This window comes from Caretta caretta, chromosome 2, assembly GCF_965140235.1.
Source record: "Caretta caretta isolate rCarCar2 chromosome 2, rCarCar1.hap1, whole genome shotgun sequence".
In the NCBI taxonomy this organism is placed as follows: domain Eukaryota; kingdom Metazoa; phylum Chordata; order Testudines; family Cheloniidae; genus Caretta; species Caretta caretta.
Genome location: NC_134207.1, coordinates 246,686,193 through 246,711,336, shown reverse-complemented (window position 1 = coordinate 246,711,336; position 25,144 = coordinate 246,686,193).

The window sequence follows — 25,144 nt, the reverse complement described above, 5'->3', positions numbered from 1 at the left end:
GCTGAACAAGAAGTAGGACTGAGCGGACTTGTAGGCTCTAATGTTTTACACTGTTTTATTTCTGAATGCAGGGGTTTTTTTTTTACATAATTCTACATTTAGAAGTTCAACTGTCATGATAAAGAGATTGCGCTACAGTACTTGGAATGGGGGAACTGAAAAATACTATTTCTTTTGTTCTTTTACAGTGCAAATATTTGTAATAAAAATAAATATAAAGTGAGCACTGTTCATTTTGTATTTTATGTTGTAAATAAAATCAGTATATTTGAAAATGTAGAAAACATCCAAAATATTTAAATAAATGGTATTCTATTACTTTTTAACATTGCGATTAATCACACAATTAATCACAATTATTTCTTAATCATGCAATTAATTGCAATTAATTTTTTAATTGCTTGACAGCCCTAATTTTAAGTTTGTTTTTAAAATGTGCTCATAGGCTGCCTGGAAAATGTTCATACAGATCATTTTTGCAAGTTTTACTGCAGAAATGGATTTACAATGGATTTACTGGAAACAGGTATAAAGAAAACACCTGCATAACATTAACTACAGTTATGTGAATGGGGTTATTAAAATTATTTCATGATAAAAGGTTTTGCTAGGCTGCATAAATAATGTAGTGTTATATTATTGTTTACTATCTGCACTGTGGTACTGACTAGCAACCATAGTCCTGGACCAAGACCCCATTGTGCTCAGTGTTGTGAAGCACAGACCTCAAAATATATAGTGGACTAAAACTTTATGCTGCACAACAGAAAATTAAATCATGTGTAGGAAAAATTATAAAACTACATACATACAAGAAGCATGAGATATATTGTAAAGGAGATCATGTCTTGTAGCTAATAAACCATGTTTCTGTACAATGATCCTTAGGATTTCTGATTTTTATTTTATACCATGCTATTTACCATTTACCTCTTGCAATCTTGCCAAGTAGTCATTCTCCAAACTTGAAGGCTAGCAATTCTTGATGAAAATATATTTTCCTGTGAGGATTTACAACATCATTCTAGCTAATTTTGCCTGGAGTTTTGCTCTCCTGTTATGATATCCCCAGAGGGGAAAGAAATAAAACAGCTGGTCTCCTTGACAGGAAAGCGCAGACAGACTGGGAAAAAGTACTTGCTGCAATTGGACAATGTGATGTTGCGGAGTCCATATGCAGTTCTGAAGTGATTTCAGAACAAAAGCGGAGCACTTAAAGAGTGCATGGAGTTCTCTCTGAAGTGGGAGTGAAAAGGCTAAGCTCTGCAAGTTCTAAGGTCTTTCAGCAATAATCAAGTAATTAACTTTCAACAGGAAGAATGGAGGCTGCTCTTTTTATTTTATTTTTGCATGGCTTAGCACTGACCTTTAGCAGCTTAGCCTGTTAGGCTGGAGACAGGTGTTTGTCAAAACTCCTATTTATTAGAAATTGAGATATTTATGAGGTTTTACTGAAAAAAGTCAATGGACATAAATTTCATTTTGCATCTTTTAATATGATATCATATCCTTAATTTAGATTGCACACTTCCAACATTATTAAACCATGCAACTTGCACAACATTATTAAGCCGTGGGAATTAAGCCATGCAACTTGCACAAACTTGGAACTTCCTGGATAAAGTTTCATGTACTGCTGTGAAAATGTAGGAGTAAGTGAACTTTTAAATACATTTTGGACAAATTTGATACTCAACAAAAATGAAAAATAGTCCCAGAAAGCTGACTGAGAGCTAAGGCTGACATTTCGTAAGTATTCATGGTCTTTGGGTGCCAATATTGAGACACATTGGGCTTGGTTTTAAGAGGTGTAAGTCATGCAGGTCCATTGATTAAACTGGAAGGACAAAGGAGGAAGGAGGGAGCAGAAAAACCCAGTAGCTCAGCACATCTCTGCTCCCTTCCTTTCCTCAATTAAAAACTGGGTTGACTCCTTTCTGCTGCTTCTTCCTCCTTCCTCCACTCTTCTCTAATCCTGAAACACCAGGCCTGGAAAAGGGGAAAAGAGACCCCCCTGCTGGGACTATCCCCCACCTCAGTGTGGGGGTGAGGAGCCTATGGAATTGTCCAGCTCAGACCGGGGAGAGAGGGATGCAGAGTTTCTACAGCAGCAGGAGGGGCAGAAGTGGGGCTGGGTTATAGAACTGTTGCGTGCCTGGTGGGCAGAGTTGATGTGGGTCCGTGGGGCTGGGACAAATATGACGGTTGGGTGGGACACAAAATTAATTGATGTAGAGATGGGGAGGCATAGAATTGACATGGAGGTGGGGGCTGCATAAGTAACTGATGCAGGGACAAGCAAATGTAGGGGTGGGGCACAGCAGTAATTCATTTGGCTTGATTAATAAATTCATCCATTCAGGAAACACTTTATACACTTGTGTAATATGATCTCAGTTGTGGTCCTAAAAAGAGCCCTTCAACAGAAGCCAAAATCACTTTGTTATCACTTTGTGAGACCAGGCAGCCCTTTAAGTGTCACATACTTTGTGGCTGGGCAGGGTGAGAAGGCAGATCCCAACGCACAGTATACTGTTTTTTTTACAAAAAAAAAAAAAAAAAACCCTCATGATTTTGTGACCAATCTCATGATTCTGGGAGGTTTGACTCCTGTTTTTTGAACCTTTGGGGTTTTCAGTGTGCTATTAAGTAAGACCTCTGGGAAGTATAGAGATGCCACAATTCCTGTACCGTCTTTATACTATCTTTGGTTTCCTGTGACATACTTCCTGCTGGGGCAGAAACAACGAAGCCCAGGACGGGGCAGTCGCAGGCTACAGCTACCCAGAGTAGTAGGAAGTTTGTTGACTCATTGCTGTACATAGTTCCAGTTCCTAAGAAAATGTTTATCTTGACACCAGTCTGCTCATCAGTGAGATATTATAGGGTCCTAGTGAGCCTGTGCAACTGCAAGTAACTCCCCACCAGCCCTGAGAATTAGAAGAAATGCTGAATATGCCGGGAAAAGCAATTTGAACTGTGTATGAAAGCCACAGGGGCAAATAAACAGGAGGATTTGCAAAGGAGTGCTCCACTCTTAACTGTGGCAGGCACAGAAGCCCTAGTTGTATGTAATGCATTCCATACAGAGGTGGAACAAGAGAGGAAAGCTTTGCAGAAATAATGAAAATATTTGAGGATCACTGCATCCCTAGAATAATGTTACTTATGAGAGATATATGTTCAGGATAAGAATGAAGGAGAAACAATAGAAAAGATTTCCACAGACTTAAAACTAAAAAGTCAGGCCTGTGAATATAGCCCATTAAAAGACTCTCTCATTAAACACCAGATTGTCCTGGGTTAAAACAATAAAAGGGTCAATGAATAGTTACTAAGGGAGATGACTCCAGCACTAAAATGGCCAGTATGTATATGGCAAGCAGCAAAACAAAGAGAATGCAAATGAAAAGTGTAGAGAAAGGCACAGGGCATATGACTGTGAGTACCATAGCTAAACCACCAAAGGAGAAGTTCACAGAAATTAAACTCTCTAAATACAGAAACACGGAAAGCAGAAAAGAGTGACAGTGATGTAGCAACTAGCATGAATATAGGAAATGCCACCTATTGGGTAAATATGTAGAAACTGTAATAAGCCTAACCATTATGCTGAAACCTGCAGAGAAAGCAGGAAAATGCATGTATTAAGTGCAAAACTGGATTCCTCAAGTGAAGAGGAAGAGCTGTTCTTAAAACACAATAATGGAGGAGGCTGAAAACTGAAAAGATTGGCTAATTAAAATATTCACAAATAGCAGGTATGTGACATACAAAATAGACACTGGGGCACAAGTAAATGTAATAACAGACATGGAAATAGAGAGCTGTAAGGAACATGTAAAAATGGAAGGGTCAAAAGTATCCACAAAAGACTAATGCAGGAACAAAGAATGCACACTGACACTGAAATACAGAGGGAAAATGTTAAAACAAGAATTTGGGGTGGTACACAAAGGCAAGCCCAGGCTTGGGCCTACATATATGTGGAGGCTTTGTTAAGAGGCTGTATGCCATAGAGAGACAGAAGGACAATACAGGACCAGATATGAAAGTAGTAACAGCATCAGATGAAGCTGTAGTCACAGGAAATGGGTCCCTCCCAGTAACATACAAGATATGGTTAAGAGAAGATGCAAAACCCAGGGTGCATGCTACACAAAAAGTTCCATAAGCTTTAAGAAACAGTCTAGAAGAAGAGATGCAAAACATGACAGCATATGGTATCATTCAGAGAATATAAGAACCAACAGATTGGGATCAATGCATAGTAACTGTAGAGAAAAAAGGAGGACCCTAGGGAGCTGAACAAAAATACAGAAAGAGAACACTTCCACTTGCCCACAGTAAATGAACCATTGCCTGAGATGGAAGGAGCCAAATTAATCAGCATATTAGATGTATCAGCTGGATTTTGGCATATCCACTTACACATTGAGAGCTCCAGGATCAGGGCTTTCAAGATACCATTTGGCACATACTGCTTCCTAATACTACCTTTCAGAATATGTTCAGCTGCAGAAGTATTTCACTGAACTATGAGGGTCTAGCAGGCACGAAAGTGTACATTGATGACATAATAATTTGGGACAGCATGGCCATTCAGGAACAACTGAGGAGAGCACTGGTACTTATGAGAGCTCATAACTTAAATGGAATAAGGCCAAATGTCAATTTCAAACAACAGAAATAACAGGTGGGAGAGAGACTGAACTGAATCAAAGATTCAGGCAATACTGAACATGCTGAGACCTGAAGATAAAAAGGGAATTCAAAGGCTGTGTTAGGCATGTTGAATTATGTCAGCAAATTCATACCTAACTATACAGCTCTTACAATTCACCCAAGATATCTCCTCCACAAGGTCATGGAATGGGCATGGATGCCAGAGTATGAAAGAGATACCAGAATATTAAAGCACATTCGGACATCAGCTTCAGTGCTGCAATCTTTTGACCCTTTGAAAGACATCATGCCTCTAAAGGAGAGCTGAGAGCAGTACTATTACAGGATCATGGCACTAACTAGTTATCAGTCTCATATGTACGTATGGCTATGGCAACCACAGAAAAGATACAGGTAGAAATTGAAAAAGAGACATTAAGTCTGGCATATGTATGTACAAATTTTCATGACTTTCTGTATGGTGATAGCTTCAAAGCAGAAACTTATCACAAACCATTGATAGCAATACACAAAAAGGGACTTGGAAAAGCACCACAGTGACTGCTTTTGAAAATACAGAAGTATGATGTGACCCTTTAGATCCAACCTGAGTGACACTTAATAATGACTGACACATCCTCAAAAGCATATGCTTCATGGGCCAATGGCCAATGGCCTAATGATCTGGAACAAGCAGTAAACATACATGTGATCATGACAGAAGTGTCATGTGCTGCATCTTGAGGCATATGGGATGAACTGGAGACAGAAACAGGTGAAGGTGAAATGCTGCAAGCAGCAGTACAAGCAGTAAGTAAAGGAGGAAAAAGTCAACACTTCCCACCTGCCTATTCCCACTATACAAATGAGCTTTCAGTGATTTCAGGAGTGCTCTTAAAAGTGACACAGATTGTGGTTCCCAGAGTGATGAGAAGGAAAATATAGGAACAAATACATAAAGGTCACATGGGAATGACCAAATCAAAAAGGAGGGTTGGAGAAGTTGTGTTCTGGCCATAGATTAATAGTGACATTGAAGAAACAGTCTTGATTAAATTTCCATCAAAACCCATATATTATTCTGACATTTCAGTTTGAAGAATCAGTATTTTCCAACAGAAAAACATTTAGTCAAAACTCACAACTGGCCTTGCATGAATCCCTTGTTAACAGAGCCATCCTACGGGACTGCTGGAGAATCTCAGCTACCGTTAAAAACAAAGAAAAGAAAGTCTCTAGCCCTTCTCCTTGCAAGATAGGCTTGAAAGTTCAACTTGATACAAACCAGTGCAAACCTATCACCGGGATTGGAAGGAACCAGAAGCTGAGACCCAGTGCCTCAGTAAGAGGCTGACAGAACTGAAAGACCTCTGCATCTTGAAACAAGTTAGTTTTTTGCCCCCATTACTCCGTTTAGAAGGCTGGTCCAGAACTTCATTCCTCTGATGGTTAGAAACCTTCATTTAATTTCAAGCCTAAGCTTGTTGATAGCCAGTTTATATCCTTTTGTTCCAATATTGGCCTTTAACTTCAATAAGCATTCTTCCTCACTGGTATTTATCGCTTGGTTATATTTATAGAAAACACTCACATCCTTGGTGTGGTTAGGCTAAACAAGTCAAGCTCCTTATGTCTCCTCTCATAAAGTAACTTCTCCATTCCTCTGATCATGCTAGTAGTCCTTCTCTGCACTTGATCTAGTTTGAATTAATCTTTCATAAAACTGGGAGACCAGAACTGTACACAGTATTCCTGATGAGATCTCACTGCTGCCTTGCACAATGGTAATAACACTTCCCTATCTATATTGGAAATGTATCACCTGATGGATCCAAGGATTGCATTAGCCTTTTTCATGGTCACATCACATTGACAGCTCAGAGTCATCCTGTGATTGACCAATACACTCAGGTTTTCTCCTCCTCTGCTGCTTCCAACTGATAAGTCACCAGCTTATAACAAAAACTCTTCTTGTTAGTCACTAAGTGCATGATCTTGCACTTTGCACTGTTAAATTGCACCCCATTTCTATTATTTCAGTTTTCAAGGTTGTCAAAATCTCCTGGTATGTTATCCCAGTCCTTCTCCTCCCAACTTTGTGTCATCCACAGATTTTATTATCACACTCCCACTTTTTGTGTCAAGGTCATTAATGAAAATATTAAATAAGATTGGTCTCAGGACCAATTCATGAGAAACTCCCTCCAGCCTGACAGTTCACCTTTCAGCATGACCCATTGCAGTCTCCAGGGCCAGCCACAAACCAAATGGCACCTCAAGTGAGGAGCATCTTCAGCACCCCCCCTCCATTTGTTAAACTTTTGAATGCCTTATTTTTTTATTGCATTCATACCCCATTTCACAACTTTTGATGCAAAATTTGCATGCTTGATTTATTCCTGTCATATAAGACAATACATTTGCATGCTAGGATCTGTAAATCTGTATTTATTCAAGCCATATATAAGCAAATAAAAAAATCTTTTCCTCTAAGCTTATAAAAACTTTTGTCACTAACAAACAAAACAGCATCCCAAGCCCGGTGCCCCACAAGCCTGGCACCCCAGATGGTTACCTGGGTCGCCTGCCCCTAAATCCAGCCCTGGCAGTCTCCCCCTTAATAGTTCCTTACCCAACTTTGGATTTGTATTAATCTTCTCCAATTTAATGAATAATTTCCCATGTGACACTGTATCAAATGCTTTACTAAAATCCTGGTAGATTAGATGTAATGCATTTATGTTGTCTTGAAGATCAGTTATCTTCTCAAAGAAAGATATATGGTTTTTCTGGCATGATCTACTTAAAATAATGCAAAAGGAACAGGAGTACTTGTGGCACCTTAGAGACTAACAAATTTATTAGAGCATAAGCTTTTGTGGGCTACAGCCCACTTCATCGGATGTATAGAATGGAACATATAGTAAGATATATAGATATAGATATAGATATATATACATACAGCTAAGTTGGAAGTTACCATACAAACTGTGAGAGGCTAATTAGTTAAGATGAGCTACTATCAGCAGGAGAAAAAAACTTTTATAGTGATAATCAAGATGGCCCATTTTGACAGTTGACAAGAAGGTGTGAGGATACTTAACTTAAGGAAATAGATTCAATATGTGTAATGACCCAGCCACTTCCAGTCTCTATTCAAACCCAAGTTAATGGTATCTAGTTTGCATATTAATTCAAGCTCAGCGGTTTCTCATTGGAGTCTGTTTTTGAAGCTTTTCTGTTGCAAAATTGCCACCTTTAAATCTTTCACAGTGTGGCCAGGGAGGTTGAAGTGCTCTCCTACCGGTTTTTGAATGTTATGATTCCTGATATCAGATTTGTGTCCATTTATTCTTTTGTGTAGAGACTGTCTGGTTTGGCCAATGTACATGGCAGAGGGGCATTGTTGGCACATGATGGCATATATCACATTGGTAGATGTGCAGTGAACGAACCTCTGATGGCGTGGCTAATGTGAATAGGTCCTATGATGGTGTCACTTGAATAAATATGTGGACAGATTTGGCATCAGGCTTTGTTGCAAGGATAGGTTCCTGGGTTAGTGTTTTTGTTGTGTGGTTGCTGGTGAGTATTTGCTTCAGGTCGGGGGGCTGTCTGTAAGTGAGGATTGATCCGTCTCCCAAGATCTGTGAGAGTGAGGGATCATTTTTCAGGATAGGTTGTAAATCTTTGATGATGTGCAGGAGAGGTTTTAGTTGGGGGCTGAAGGTGATGGCTAGTGGCGTTCTGTTATTTTCTTTGTTGGGCCTGTCCTTTAGTAGGTGACTTCTGGGTACTCTTCTGACTCTGTCAATCTGTTTTTTCACTTCAGCAGGTGGGTATTGTAGTTTTAAGAATGCTTGATAGAGATCTTGTAGGTGTTTGTCTCTGTCTGAGGGATTGGAGCAAATGCGGTTGTAGCTTAGAGCTTGGCTGTAGACAATGGATCATGTGGTGTATTCTGGATGGAAGCTGGAAGCATGTAGGTAAGTATAGCGGTCAGTAGGTTTCCAGTATAGGGTGGTGTTTATGTGACCATCGCTTATTAGCACAGTAGTGTCCAGGAAATGGACCGCTTGTGTGGATTTGTCTAGGCTGAGGTTGATGGTGGGAAGGAAATTGTTGAAATCATGGTGGAATTCCTCAAGGGCTTCTTTTCCATGGGTCCAGATGGTGAAGATGTCATCAATGTAGCGCAAGTAGAGTAGGAGTGTTAGGGGACGAGAGCTAAGGAAGCATTGTTCTAAGTCAGCCATAAAAATGTTGGCATACTGTGGGGCCATGCGGGTACCCATAGCAGTGCTGCTGACTTGAAGGTATATATTGTCCCCAAATGTGAATAGTTGTGGGTGAGGACAAAGTCACAAAGGTCAGCCACCAGGTTTGCCTTGACATTATCTGGGATACTGTCCCTGATAGCTGGTAGTCCATCTTTGTGTGGAATGTTGGTGTAGAAGGCTTCTACATCCATAGTGGCCAGGAGGGTGTTTTCAGGAAGATCACCGATGGATTGTAGTTTCCTCAGGAAGTCCGTGGTGTCCCAAAGATAGCTGGGAGTGCTGGCAGCGTAGGGCCTGGGGAGAGAGTCCGCATAACCAGACAATCCTGCTGTCAGGGTGCCAATGCCTGAGATGATGGGGAGTCCAGGATTCCCAAGTTTATGGATCTTAGGAAGCAGATAGAATACCCCTGGTCGGGGTTCTAGGCATGTGTCTGCACAGCTCTGTTCCTGTGCTTTTTCAGGGAGTTTCTTGAGCAGATGGTGTAGTTTCTTTTGGTAATCCTCAGTGGGATCAGAATATAATGGCCTGTAGAATGTGGAGTTAGAGAGCTGCTTAGCAGCCTCTTGTTCATACTCCAACTTATTCATGATGACGACAGCACCTCCTTTGTCAGCCTTTTTGATTATGATGTCAGAGTTGTTCCTGAGGCTGTGGATGGCATTGTGTTCAGCATGGCTGAGGTTATGGGGCAAGTGATGCTGCTTTACCACAATTTCAGCCCATTCAAGTAGACGGAATCAATCTATGTAGAAGTCCAGTCGACCTTCAGGAGGAGTCCACACAGAATCCTTCTTTTTGTAGTGTTGGTAGGAAGGATTCTGTGGGTTAGTATGTTGTTCAAAGGTGTGTTGGAAATATTCTTTGAGTCGGAGACGTCGAAAGTAGGATTCTAGGTCACCACAGAACTGTATCATGTTTGTGAGCCTGGAGGGACAAAAGGAGAGGCCCCAAGATAGGACAGATTCTTCTGCCGGGCGAAGAGTATAGCTGGAAAGATTAACAATATTGTTGGGTGGGTTAAGGGAACCACTGTTGTGGCCCCTTGTGGCATGTAGTAGTTTAGATAGTTTAGTGTCCTTTTTCCTTTGTAGAGAAGCAAAGTTTGTGTTGTAAATGGCTTGTCTAGTTTTTGTAAAATCTATCCATGAGGAAGTTTGTGTGGAAGGTTGGTTTTTTATGAGAGTATCCAGTTTTGAGAGCTCATTCTTAATCTTTCCCTGTTTGCTGTATAGGATGTTTATCAAGTGGTTTCACAGTTTCTTTGAGAGTGTATTGCACAATCTCTCAGCATAGTCTGTGTGATATGTGGATTGTAATGGACTTTTTACCTTTAGTCCTTTTGGTATGATGTCCACCTGTTTCAGATAGAAGAAAAAAATATTCAGAATGGATAGTAAAGAATTGCTAAATAAGGGTGGTGGTCAATAAATGCCCTCCAAAGGGCTCCTTCACAGCATCATTGGATCTGGAGAGTTAGCAAGGCTGAAAGCCAACAATCCCTTTTTAATCTCCTAAATAGTCCTGTATTATTTGCATAGTAACTATGTCAAGCAAAAAAATAGTCCCTTCTGGAATTTTAAAACACAAAACAAAAACATTTTGAGATCACCAGATGGGCAGCACTGTAGAAGTGCAAAGTGTTGTTATTATTATAGACACCTTCCACTTGAGGATGAGCGTCAGACCAGAAGGTTGTGATTAAAAGATATAGACAAAGCAGTGAGGCAGGGGCTAGGAGGGCCTTTTTTGGAATACAGAGGATCTTGGGAATGCTCCTCTCTTGCTTCAAGAGGAGGACAATATAGAATTGTTCACTATGTCTTGGTATTGCCTACCCCAAATGTTCAAACATCATGAGTCAGCCCTTCCCAAAATAATGACATTGACTAAAAATCATGAATTATTTTTTTAACATAAATTTTGAATTCTTTTTGTTTGCCTTTTTTTTTTAAGCCTCTGAGGTTCACTTGGGTTTGTGTTTTCCTTCATAGCCAGGAGGGATAGAAATTATATATATGTTCATATAAGAATGAAAGGTGAATTCTCATATAATTACTTGACTTCTGAAGCTTTTTGAAATACACCAAATATCATAAGAGTAGTCAGTGCTGTTCCAGGAGGCTTACTCTGCAGCATGCCTAAGGTTAGGTGGTACTAGTGGGCAAGAAGAAACAGCTCTCCACCATATAGTACTGATGTATGACTTGCCCATGATGTTGCAACAGAATGTAGTGTGCCTAGAAGGAGGAAAGGGTAAAGAGGCTTTTAGGAGCAGAAGAGGATTTGAATATTAGTGGGCCAACAGAATGTCCTCATTTTCTCCTGCACTTTCGTCCATTCCAGATTTAGCCCTAAGTGTCTTGAGGCCCCTTTGAACCTCGTTTGGATCTGACCAAGTCTCTAGTGTTAGTGGGTAATAGTTTTAAAGAGCCAGCACATAAAGTTTGAACGAATGTAAAATACTATGTTAATTAGATCTATTAGGAAATGTAGACTTTGACATTATTAAATAATCTACTTAATTATGGTAATAAATTATTATGGTTGTTAAATTAATGGCTTTTGTCATTCACAAAGATACAGCATAACTGTTGTAGCAATATAGTGAGAACTACAGTTCACAATAGAAGCTAATTCTGAAAATGCATGTTTCTTCTGTGGAATGTTACTGCCTAAAAAGGGAGCTAAACCTGAGCCGGGGAGGGAGGGGAGAAACACAGAGTTCCCCAAGCCATTGGGGATTTCTTCCTGTCATCTCATAGGGAAGAACTAATGGTAGGTCCATTCGATTAAATCTGATGCTGGGGAAATGTGTTACAAAGATGTGGGAAGGCACTGTTGCTTACATCGAGAGAAGAGACATTGGAGGGTAGCCTCTCAGTGTGAATAGCTCTGTGACTGATTGAGCGCTCCTGGATTAGAAAATCATGGAACTCATTCTTAAGGAGTTAGATGGGCTGCAAGAATCTACCTTGTAGAGATTGATGGAATGGTTTGAGAGACTTCCACGGTGGGCTTTTGTCATAAATATAAAGGGAAGGGTAACCACCTTTCTGTATACAGTGCTATAAAATCCCTCCTGGCCAGAGGCAAAATCTTTTCACCTGTAAAGGGTTAAGAAGCTAAGGTAACCTCGCTGGCACCTGACCCAAAATGACCAATGAGGGGACAAGATACTTTCAAATCTGGAGGGGGGGGCAAAGGGTTTTGTCTGTCTGTGTGATACCTTTACTGGGAACAGATCAAGGATGCAAGCCTTCCAACTCCTGTAAAGTTAGTAAGTAATCTAGCTAGAAAATGCGTTAGATTTTCTTTTGTTTTTTTAGCTTGTGAAATTCGCTGTTCTGGAGTGAACATGTATTCCTGTTTTTGTGTCTTTTTGTGACTTAAGGTTTTGCCTAGAGGGATTCTCTATGTTTTGAATCTGATTACCCGGTAAAGTATTTACCATCCTGATTTTACAGAGGTGATTCTTTTACTTTTTCTTTAAATAAAATTCTTTTTTTAAGAACCTGATTGATTTTTCATTGTTCTTAAGATCCAAGGGTTTGTGTTTGTGTTCACCTGTACCAATTGGTGAGGATATTATTTTCAAGCCTTCCCCAGGAAAGGGGGTGTAAGGCTTGGGGGGATATTTTGGGGGAAGACGTCTCCCAGTGGGCTCTTTCCCTGTTCTTTGTTTAAATCGCTTGGTGGTGGCAGCGTACCAGGTTTTTAACCTAAGCTGGTTCCCAAGGCAAGAAAGAAATCTGTGCCTTGGAGAAGTTTTAACCTAAGCTGGTAAGAATAAGCTTAGGGGGTCTTTCATGCAGGTCCCCACATCTGTACCCTAGAGTTCAGAGTGGGGAAGGAACCTTGGCAGCTATCAAGTTGGATGTAGTTTCAAACTATGCTAATGATGCTGATCTAGCCAAGGACAATAAGAAATTACTTTCCAGGATGTCTGACAAGAAAAAATAACAATAGTTCAGACACCTAAGCCTTACTGGTGTTTCTGAAGAGATTATGTCTTGGATCATTCCTTAGCTACATGTATTTAGGACAGAGCACTATCCTCCAGTGCTGCCAGCTAGAAGACACTGTACAATGGAGATAAATATTTTTCAACAGCATCTATCCCACAAAGTGTATTGGTCATTTTCCAAAAATATTCTTAGTGACACCAGGGTATCAAGTGAAAAGCAACTTCAGAACTCATGCAGATTATGTACACCTGCTGTAGGTGAAAGAAAGGTTTTGTTTCTGTTAAAAGGCTATTGGGGAAAAAAACAGAGCTAAGTCACTGTTTTATATTCTACTTGGCTAATTGAGGAAATGAGTTGATGGCCATTTATATATTTTGAAGTCTGTGGAACACGCTGTAATTTTTTTACAGCTACACAATGTTCATTGACTTTAGTTATTGAACTGGTAATACCTGAACAGGGATGCAGAGACTAAGGGATAAACCCTGGCCCATTAAAGTGAATGGCAACTCTCATTGACTTCAATAGGGCTAGGCTTTTATGCTAAGACTTATGCAGTATGGGACCAAGGAAAAATAAATCTATATATGGATCACAATTTCAAAAGTATTTTACATTAATATCCTTGCAACCTATATGCACATGCAACTACACATACATTTGAATACCTATGACTTGTTCACTGCAATGATGTGATGATATATTATTAGTAATAATGATGATGATATATTACAACATATATTAGTTTGAGTTAGTTCTTATTTTTCTATTATTCTAAGTACTTCATTGCAAATCCCCAAGCTCCTAGAAGCTTTAGGTAATTAAGTTAATCTTCAACAGATTTATTTTGGGAGTCTATCTGATTCACCATTTGTCAGTGACAGAAGTTGGCCAAGGGCACTGCTCATGGAGTTTAGGTCATTAGTAGACTCAGGCACTAGAATGTCTGTGGGAAAGCACTGACAATGTAGCAATTGCCAAGCGTGTCCTGTATTGTATAACTATGGTGTCTTTTCCAGGAACAACCTGAGAAAGGTGAACTCGCACATTTTTGTACATATGGCAGATTCTTTTCCCAAGGCAATTACAAATTCCAAGGCAAAACACTCTGTTCTACACACTTCTCTCTCCCTGGGGAGAGGATGAGAGAATAAACATGGGACTGATGTGTAGTCATATCTCTTAATGCACTACTGGGAGGCGTTCAGATATTATAGTGATGAACAAGGTATGTGAACCTATTTGTAATAGTATGGGTGTGTGCCTGATAACTACTACCGCTATAAACCTGTCTGTTATTTAAGTTACCTTTCATATCTGTGTAATATGTAGTATCATACTAATTCCCCATATTAAATCTCCCTGCCCATTTTTGCTGTAAGAATAGCAAAGGATTGCAGTCACTAGCCATGAGAATTTAGCTTTCAAATATAATTATAAGACTGTGAGAGCATGCACTGAGCTAACAGTTTGGCATCTTGCCTTAATATTATCTGTAATATTAACAAGGTAGCTAGACTGAATTCCCAAAATTATAGACAGTGGACACTGTGGCTGCCCTAATAGGGTCACAAGGGCAACAGCCAAACCTCCCTGTTGGGGTGAATAGTTTTATTTCAGCCTCCTCAGGGAGTTTCCACCACAAAATGCCCTGGCTCTCCAGAGAACACCACAACAATAGTCAGCCACAAAACAATCTAAGCTCAAAATCTCCCTCCCACATGCTGCTCAGTACCAAGCCCTGTGTCATAAATATAAAGGGAAGGGTAAACCCCTTTGAAATCCCTCCTGGCCAGGGGAAAGCTCCTCTCACCTGTAAAGGGTTAAGAAGCTAAAGGTAACCTCGCTGGCACCTGACCAAAATGACCAATGAGGAGACAAGATATTTTCAAAAGCTGGGAGGAGGGAGAGAAACAAAGGGTCTGTGTCTGTCTGTATGCTGGGTCTTTGCCGGGGATAGACCAGGAATGGAATCTTAGAACTTTTAGTAAGTAATCTAGCTAGGTATGTGTTAGATTATGATTTCTTTAAATGGCTGAGAAAAGCATTGTGCTGAATAGAATAACTATTTCTGTCTGTGTATCTTTTTTGTAACTTAAGGTTTTGCCTAGAGGGGTTCTCTATGTTTTTGAATCTAATTACCCTGTAAGATATCTACCATCCTGATTTTACAGGGGGGATTTCTTTATTTCTATTTACTTCTATTTTTTATTAAAAGTCTTCTTGTAAAAAACTGAATGCTTTTTCATTGTTCTCAGATCCAAGGGTTCGGGTCTGTGGTCACCTATGCAAATTGGTGAGGCTTTTTATCCAACATTTCCCAGGAAAGGGGGGGGTGCAAGTGTTGGGAGGATTGTTCATTGTTCTTAAGATCCAAGGGTCTGGGTCTGTAGTCACCTAGGCAAATTGGTGAGGCTTTTTACCAAACCTTGTCCAGGAAGTGGGGTGCAAGGTTTTGGGAAGTATTTTGGGGGGAAGGACGCGTCCAAACAGCTCTTCCCCAGTAACCAGTATTAGTTTGGTGGTGGTAGCGGCCAGTCCAAGGACAACGGGTGGAATATTTTGTACCTTGGGGAAGTTTTGACCTAAGCTGGTAAAGATAAGCTTAGGAGGTTTTTCATGCAGGTCCCCACATCTGTACCCTAGAGTTCAGAGTGGGGGAGGAACCTTGACACCCTGTAAGAAGGTGCATATCATCCCAAGCAAAGCACACCCAACCCTAGGAGCAAAGATCTCTCCTATAACTGAGATCCTTCCATTTGAAGGCACACTTCCTTAACAAGGCCCAGCTGCAACAGGGTATAGTGGGTAATTTCTTGAAGGAAGCATATTAGCCTCTTTATCCCCTCACAAAGGGGTAGAGAATCTCAGCAAGGTGCAAAAAGTTATTTAGGTACCTAAATCAAGAACTTGCTTATTCAGTGGTTAGGGTGGTAAACTGGGAGATGGGAGATCCAGGTTAAATTCCATGTTCTACCAGACTTCCTCTGTGATTTTAGACAAGTCTGCAAAGAGACTCAAGTGTTGTAATACCTAAAAACTTTTAAGTGCCTTGAAAACCAATGGAATCCACAAATGCTGGGTTACAAAGAGAGTTAGGCACCTGAGAATGGGATCCACAAAAGCCCAGCATGCTAGGTGGGGAGCTGCCTAAGTTAGACAATAGCAGATGCTGAGAAGGGTGTATCCTAAGCTTTGATTCCTCTCACAGAGTTAGGGCTATTGGGTACACATACATTTGAGCTGGGAAGTGTGATTCCCAGCATGTTCCTGTGCTAGCTACACATGAGCTAGTGACTAAACATAGCCGTGTGCCCGTGGCAGAATGGGCTAGCCTCCTGCGTACGTACCCAAGGGATCAGGTAGGATTGTACTTGGATTGGCTAGCCGAAGCAGCTGTCCATGTCACAGCAGACACACTGTGCTAGTTTAGTTGCTGGCCCAAGCACAGCTAGTGCAAGCTTCGAGTCACACCCCTCAGCTCAAATGTAGACATCCCACTGGCTGTTTGGGATCCACAGCCAGAAACCTTCCCCTGGAGCCAGGGGCCTAAGCCAGTTCTTGCAAGGACAGCAGTAGCTCCACACAAAACAGCCTGGAGGTAGGAGGCTTGTAACCTTTAGCAGTGATTAGGGAACTAATTCAGGGTATGGGAGACTGGTTGAATTTCTCCTCCCACCAGATAAGGTGAAGGGATTTGAAGAAAGGTCTCCCACCTCTTAGGTAAGTGCACTAACCTCTGGACTAGAGAGTCATTCTCACTCTGGCCCAATGCATATTTAATTATTTATACAAAATGGAACAGCTTCAGCAGGAGAGATTGAAATATCCCATAGTCCAGTGATTAGATTAGGGCACTCGCCTCAGAGATGAGAAGCCCCTGTCAATTCCCCAGGCAGAGAGGGGAATTGAACCAGGGCCTCCTACACAGCAGGTGGGTACCCAACTCACTGGGTTAAATTGTGTAAGAGAGAACAGTGCTTTCCGAGCTCGTGGCCATTTTGTGGGGAGAACATGCCTACCAGAGTGAACCCAGCAGGCGAGGAAGGTGGGAAAATACTTATCTGTACCTGGTTTGAGGATTGATCTGGGCCTTAGGTGTGAGAGAGACATCTAGGCACATACCCAGAGTCAGAAATTTAAGTGCCTAGGGGCCTTTTACTGTGGAAATTTAGGCACTAAGAAAGTTCAGGCACCTACAGAGTTAAGTGACTGTTGAACAGGAAGTTTGTGGATCACAGTGGTTCCCAAATCTGGAATTTAGGTACTTAACTCTAGACTTTAGGAGCCTACATGTCTTTGTGGATCTGGCCCTTAATTTCTCTCTGCTTCAGTTCCCCATCTGTGAAATGGGGAAATATTGTATTTCCCTTTCTCACTGTTATGTCATGAGAATACATACATTAAAGCAGCAGTTCCTAAACTTTAGCAACCCGAGGACCTCCAGTTTGATTTAAATTTTTTTGCAGACCCCCAACCCGGCTTCTAATTTTCCCTGTGGGTGCTCAACCTCTGCTCAGCCCGAGACCCCACCCCCACTCCACCCATTCCCCCAAGGCCCCACCACCTTTTCCCACCCCCACTCTACCCCTGCCTCTCCTCTTCCCTCCCTTTTTCTGCCCCCTCCCCCAAGTGTGCCCCATCCCCACTCCTTCTCCTCCCTCCTCAATGCTGCTGAACAGCTTTTCCGCAGGGTGCAGGAGACACTGAGAGGGTGGGGGGAGGAGTTGAACAGTGAGGCCGGCAGCCCCGGACATGACTCGTGGGCCCCCTGGAGTACCTTTGCAGACCCCCAAGGATCCACAGACCCCAGTTTGAGAACTGCTGAATTAAAGCATGAGGTGCTCAGCCACTATGGTAACAGGTCCGGGATACATTCCTAAGACAGGCAGAGTTTGCTGATTGAATTTGTGCAGCTTATTTGTGCAGCTGATTGAATTTGAGCAAGCACTTAAGCAAGGTTTCCAGGGTTGGTGGTTTTGGGGACCACTGGGCTTCCACAGTCTATGGCAGCCGGCCTGCCTGCCAGGCTGAAGGGGGAGGTGGGATTGCTGACTCTCAGGCACCGAGCTGAGCTGTGGCTTCTAGACTTCTGGCTCCCCTTTAGCCTGCCAAGTGGAATTTTGTTTTGAAATGATCCAAATTGAATGATTATTTCAAAACGCTTTTTCAGATTTCTATTTGACAGAGAATTTTGAATTTTATTTTCATTCCAAATCAGAATGAAAACAAATTTCAAAAGCACAAAATTATCTGCCAAATGGAATCACGGCTCTCCTCCTAGCTCTCAGAAGTAGCAGCCACAACTGACATGGCCTCAATTCACAGGAAACCAATGCAAGAGCTGAATTTGTGAAAAGGGTTTTGGCTATTCTTCAGTCTCATTTCATAATTTTCTAACTCTTGCCAGGGGAAGACAGTGCTCAGAAGCTTAATTATCATCTTCTGCTGTGTGAGCATGCTGTGAAAGAAAGATTATGGGGAGGAGGAGAAGGAGGAGATAAAATATCCCTGACACAAATTAGTATTTAACATACATTCTGAAATCAGGCTGTTGCTGCTGCTGTCCCTATTTCTTCAAGTCCTTAGATACAGCATGCCAGAAAGCCCATCATCTTTATCTCTGCAGCAGAGTATACAATGTTTTGTGGGGTTTTTCTCTTCCATTTAAAACACATCTTCCTCTCCCCCCCACCCGCCCCAAAAAGAATCTGACAGCTGAAAATGACTGTAAAAGTCAGTTAATCTCCGCTGACCCCTGGATGAATCTGACTTTAAATGAGTTAGGGGACAAAAAAGCTGCTATTGTGTCCACTTATGAAGAGCTTATCTTTTTCTAGTTAGAATACCAGGGTTTTAGGCCTAGCAGACAAATGACAACTACAGTTTAATCAAACTGACAGTGTAAATAAGAATGTGTTCAATATTTAACATCAGTATGTAAATGGATTCACTATGCTCATGTCTCTATTCAGTTTCTCAAAGAAATAACTTATTGGATGCACTGGAGGACAATTTTAAGATATGTATCAAATTTAATAAACCAAAAAACTGTAGATTTTAGTTTCTATTAAAGAACAGATACAAACTAGTTTGGGAATATGGAAATTCATCTCTGTTTTCATATAAAGGTGTGCATGACATTATTCTCCAAAGAAGTCCCTTAGGATATAACAGCAATGATGGAGGTTCAGAGGCAGGCAACAAGAATGATGAGGGGCAAGGAAACTGAAATAAAAAGAAATTATACAAATTGGACTGTTTACTTTAGAAAAGAGACAAATAAGAGGGCTAATGATAAATGGTGTGGAAAAGGTAGATTTGGAATGTCTATTCATTCTTTCTCGAAATACAAGAACAAATGGACAATCAGTTAAATGGAAATTATTAAAAGGAAATACTTTTTACACTATGCACAATCTTTCAGTGGAGCTCACAAGATTTAATGAAACCCAGAGCTTAGATGGGTTCAACAAAAAGGCTTGATATTTATATGGATAATAAGAAAATATCCAAAATTATATTAGTAAAAAAAACAACAACACAGGAGCTTTGGAAATGTGACCGAAAGCACCCTTGTATTCACCACCCTACACACTATTGTACAAAATATACCTTGTGAGGTATCATTTGAAAACATACAACTAGCTGGTCGATAATATTGTGGTGAAATGTTTGTAGCGATGTTATATGTGAAGTTATGAAGTCCCCCCGTATGATATTGGTAGCACATGTTCAATCCTACACAGCCCTGTCTAGGCAAAAGTTGTTAAAGAGGTCTACCCTAAACAAAGGAATGTGTGTACCTCAATTTACATATAAGTAATAAAGAGGATCTTTGAGGCAGCAAGAGGGGGATATGGCAGGAGACAAGGCAAACCTGCATTTCAGCATACACCCGGTAAAAGAAATAGTATGGAGCCATCTTCACCACCAGACTCGATGTCACCTTCTTTACTTTTTGAACAAAATTTTCTTTTGAGGGGTAACTGTCAGAGGAATCCACTTCAAAGGGGGACTAGAATATTAATACTTAGTCCTACCACGAGTGCAGGGGACTGGACTAGATGACCTCTCGAGGCCCCTTCCAGTTCCATGATTCTATGATTAAAGTGAGGGTCAAAAATACTGTAAGACATCTCTCCCTATGTCTCTACCTCCCTCTCTTTCAACTAAGAAGGTAAAGGAATCAGTCCTTTGACTCTGGGGGAGATCCTGATATGAGAATTTGGGTTTCTGGGAACATGTGGCAAGGATTTTACCTTGAACGAAGTCTACCTTGTTGAGCTTTATCTACTACAGAGTGTTGTATTTTTATTTTTCCTGTAACCATTTCTGACATTAATGCTTTATATTTGTACTCATTTTAAATCTCTCTTTTTGTAGTTAAATAAACTTGTTTCATTCTTTAATCAGAACTAATCCAATGTTGCGTTTAAACCAAATTGTTTGGTAACTCCACTTAGGTAGTAGGAAACTTACAGGGGCAACAGACCTCTAATATTTGGACTGGGCAGTGCAGAACACATATTTTTGGGAAAATTCAGGACTGGGAGCAGGTTGGAGTCACCCTGCAAGTAGTAACCAAGGCTGGTGTGGCTGGTGTGTTGCTGACAGGATGCTGGGGTCAGTGCTGCTGCACCAGGGCTGCACACAGACTCTCAGGGTATGACCTGCGTGCAGGTAGTCTGTTTGTGAGTAGCCCAGGTTGGGAGCTACAACAGCAAAGCATTGTGAGGCGCCCAGGGCTCTGGGTCAGGCAGTGATGCAATCTCTCCCTAGTCCGGATTGCACCCTTGAATATGTCAGGAAGGTACATGAACCCTGGTGGTTTGGAGAAAACTGTATCTGTGGTCAGTATGCCTGCTATCTGCTTACTGAAGGGTTTGTTGCACCTTCCTCAGAAGCGGCTGTAATTGGCCATTGCTGGAGAGGGGATACTGGACTAGATAGACTGCTGGTTTCATCCAGTATAATAATTCCCATGTTCCTATGAATTTATGGTCAGACTGTACAGTAATAAAATATGGTTTATACATTAGAAAGCCGGTGAATCATGGTGATCTTGCACCTGCCCTGTGGTCTGCTTCACAGCTGACCACCATTTTACCACTGAAACAAAGGCCAAAGAATCAAACCTTGAAGACAGCTGGAAGAATAAATAAATTCCAGAAAACTAATATTTTATCAGTAATAGAAAGTTTTCACATGCTATAGAACAGGAAATGATGTACTAAGCCCCAATTCAGCAATGCACTGACATATGTCCTTAACTTGAAGTACATGAGTAGTCCCACTGAAATCCCATTGAAATCAATGGCACTATTCACCTGCTTAAAGTTAAGATGATATTTCAGCAGTTTGCTGAATAGGGGATTTAGAGATGGGTGTTCTCTCTTCTTTTATTATAACTCTGAGATTATATAGGTTTCATCTACTGCTGTTTTTTTGGATTTGTTCTGTAAATGCACACATTAAGTTTCTAAAGACTTGGAGTTATGAAAAGTTCCTTAAAAAGAACAGAAGTACTTGTGGCCCCTTAGAGACTAACAAATTTATTTGAGCATAAGCTTTCATGAATAAATAAATCTGTTAGTCTCTCAGGTGCCACAAGTACTCTTTTTCTTTTTGTGGATACAGACTAACATGGCTGCTACTCTGAAAAGTTCCTTGATGTCTGAATGTTTCTTTTTTTAATTAAAAACCTGTTATTTTTGACAAAGGGTCTAGTTTGCTTACTGTTGGTGATCAGCCACAAAAAGTAATTTATCTACCCCCTTGTTATAGATAGAATCCAAAAGCTAGAACTGTATTTTGGTTGTGCTACAACAATACATATGATGCAATATTTGTTTTGTGAGAAATTAAATTGTGTCTCACTGAAATTTAAAAATAAAATTATTCTACTGGATGTTATTAAACTATGCCAATGAAATGCAAAAGATCTCCCTCATAATGGTTGTTAATTCTCATACTGTATATTAATCAACTGATAGTTAACAAAAAAACCCTAGTATCAGATTTAAATGAAGAAAACACATTTCAACTGGTAACATTTTTCCAATTCTTCACTATTTAAGGTCATCCTTCTTTAAAGACTTAGTTTTTGTAATTTCTCTGTTTGCTTTTCTATATTAAACATATTAAAATATGTTTACCACTTTCAGAAAGTTAAAGAAAGAAGAATAAATTCTTAGACCCCAGTTCTGCATTCAGATCCATTAGTGCACATAGTTACACAATTCTGCATCAGCAGAAAAATACATGATTCCAGCTATGCAAAGATAGGGTCTTAGAAATCAATGTTTGCAACAAGTCAGGAGAAAGAGACATTTAAGGATTGGAGTTTTTACTTCCCATTTCTTTTGCAACCAGAAGAATACCCTTCTTGAGAATGGTAAAACAGCCTTTCAGCCACAGGACAAATCTTTTATTTAAAATATAATTTAGTATACTGAGTAATGCAATTTTTTTGTCATGTTCAACCTGCTTTGGCTGTACTAGTTATCTAAGCAATGAGGGCTTTCAACTACTAGTGCAGGGTTTAATAATGAAGAACATATAACTTCCTACTAAATCAATATTTGAGTGCTGCTTCAGGCCATTTCCAGTCATCATTGGGTTTGATCGCTCTCATTTTAATATTATTAACAAATGGTTTCATTATATTGTTATATGAACAATGATGTAGTGTTAGTAGCACGTTCCTGTGGAATATATGTTTTTCCCCTTATTAATATTTTAAGTGGAAAACTTACCTCCAGAAAGATATTGAAGAGTTGTCTTCGAGTGCAAATACAGAAGAGTTATGAAACAAGAAGACAAAATACAAGCAAATTAGCTAGTTTACAAATTACATGTTAAACATTGAAGAATGATTTTCCCTTTATTCCAAGAATAAAACAGAGTATGTGTCTAAAACAGCTGCAACAGACGACTTCCAAATAGATGCTATTTGAAAGTGGGTTTAAAGCATTTTTCAAAGGATTCCTTGAGTCACTATATTAACACTTTTTTACCAGTGCAAGATAATTGGTTCACTGTCTTTTCCCTATACGTGAATCGGAATGGAACTCAAGAAAGGGGTAACATTTGGGGAGGGTATGGCAGATACCTTGGCATATGGGTCATTTACGAACTGGGGCTCTGATTCAGTAAGTACATGATTATCTTTAATCCTGTTAATAGTCCTGTTGAAATCAGTGGGACTCACTCTAATGCTTAAAGTTTGTCATGTGCTTAAGTACTTGCCAAATCAGGGTCTTAGTCACTGAGTCAGATCCTTCATCTAATGTAAATCAGATCAAGTGAGCTATGCTGATTTACACCAGCTGAGGATCTGGCCCTCTGTCTACAGCTTTGCCAGGGACTACTGGTTCTCTTCTTGTTTGGCCATTATTGTTGTTCTCATACATTTTCTTCCTCAAGGAATTATTTTGGGACTAATTCCTATGCCGTCCCTCACACTTCACCATGAAAAGATTGATTTCAGTCAGGCCTTTTGTTGTTAAATCTTTGAGCTCTTGCTCATACTCCTAACATCCAATAAGAACAAGAGATGCATATGGAAGCAGAGAATGAAAGAGCAGAGAGAACACTAGCCTGTTTATTGAATCTTCTATGGCCTATAAATAAAGCATTTCTGAAAAAGAGCAGTTTTTGCCAGTATAATACTTCCCACCACATCACCAGCGTGACCATGCTCCATTGAAGTCTGCTGCCCAAATTCCCTTTGGTTTCAACAGGAGCAGGACTGGGCCCCCTAAGTGGAAAACTCAGATTGTCGGGCTCAACAGGTAGTGATCAACGGCTCGATGTCTAGTTGGAGCAGTACCCCAGGGGTCGATCCTGGGGCCGGTTTTGTTCAACATTGTTATTAATGATCTGGATGACGGGATTAATTGCACCCTCAGCAAGTTTGCAGATGACACTAAGCTGGGGGGAGAGGTAGATACACTGGAAGGTAGGGTTAGGGTCCAGAGTGACATAGACAAATTGGAGGATTGGGCCAAAAGAAATCTGATGAGGTTCAACAAGGACAAGAGGAAGGAAGAATCCCATGCACAGCTACAGGCTGGGGACCGACTGGCTAAGCAGCAGTTCTGCAGAAAAGGACCTGGGGGTTACAGTGAAAAAAAAGCTGGACATGAGTCAGCAGTGTGCTGTTGTTGCCAAGAAGGCCAATGGCAGATTGGGCTGTGTTAGTAGGAGCATTGCCAGCAGATCGAGAGAAGTGATTATTCCCCTCTATTCGGCATTGGTGAGGCCACAACTGGAGTACTGCATCCAGTTTTGGTCCCCCCACTATAGAAGGGATGTGGACAAATTGGAGAGAGTCCAGCGAAGGGCAACAAAAATTATTAGGGGGCTGGGGCACATGACTTATGAGGAGAGGCCGAGGGAACTGGGGTTATTTAGTCTGCAGAAGAGAAGAGTGAGGGGGTATTTGATAGCAGCCTTCAACTACCTGAAGAGGGTTTCCAAAGAGGATTGAGCTCAGCTGTTCTCAGTGGTGGCAGATGACAGAACAAGAAACAATGGTCTCAAGTTGCAGTGGGGGAGGTCTAGGTTGGATATTAGGAAACACTATTTCACTAGGAGGGTGGTGAAGCACAGGAATGGGTTACCTAGGGAGGTGGTGGAATCTCCATCCTTAGAGGTTTTTAAGGCCCAGCTTGACAAAGCCCTGGCTGGAATGATTTAGTTGGTGTTGGTCCTGCTTTGAGCAGGGGATTGGACTAGATGACCTCCCGTGGTCTCTTCCAATCCTAATCTTCTATGATTTTATGATTGCTCCAGCAATGTAAAAGTTTGATTAACCACCTCTCACCCCAAATTAAAGTTCAAACTTCACTCTTTGGGTTTTTTTTTTTTTTAAGTTTAAAAGGTAAACTTGGTAAGCCTTTCCTGATCCAAGGGATCTACGTATATTTCAGTTAATCATTTTGAAACAGCTCTCTCTTTGATTAAAAAGATATTTCTGAAACAGATCTTTTGGGGATATTGTTGGATTGTATTGAGTACATAATGGGAGAATTATGTACTCAATACAATCCAACAATCAGCTTGTGGAATCTATTTGAAGAAGATTTTTGCAATCCACAAGAATAGAGAGAAACTGGATATTGGTTCAGGATATTATATCTCTGTTCATCTCTCTCTTTGGCAATAGGGTAGTGATGGTGACTTGGCAGCTCAAGGGTATCTCTTCTGCTGTGGCTCTCTTTGTTG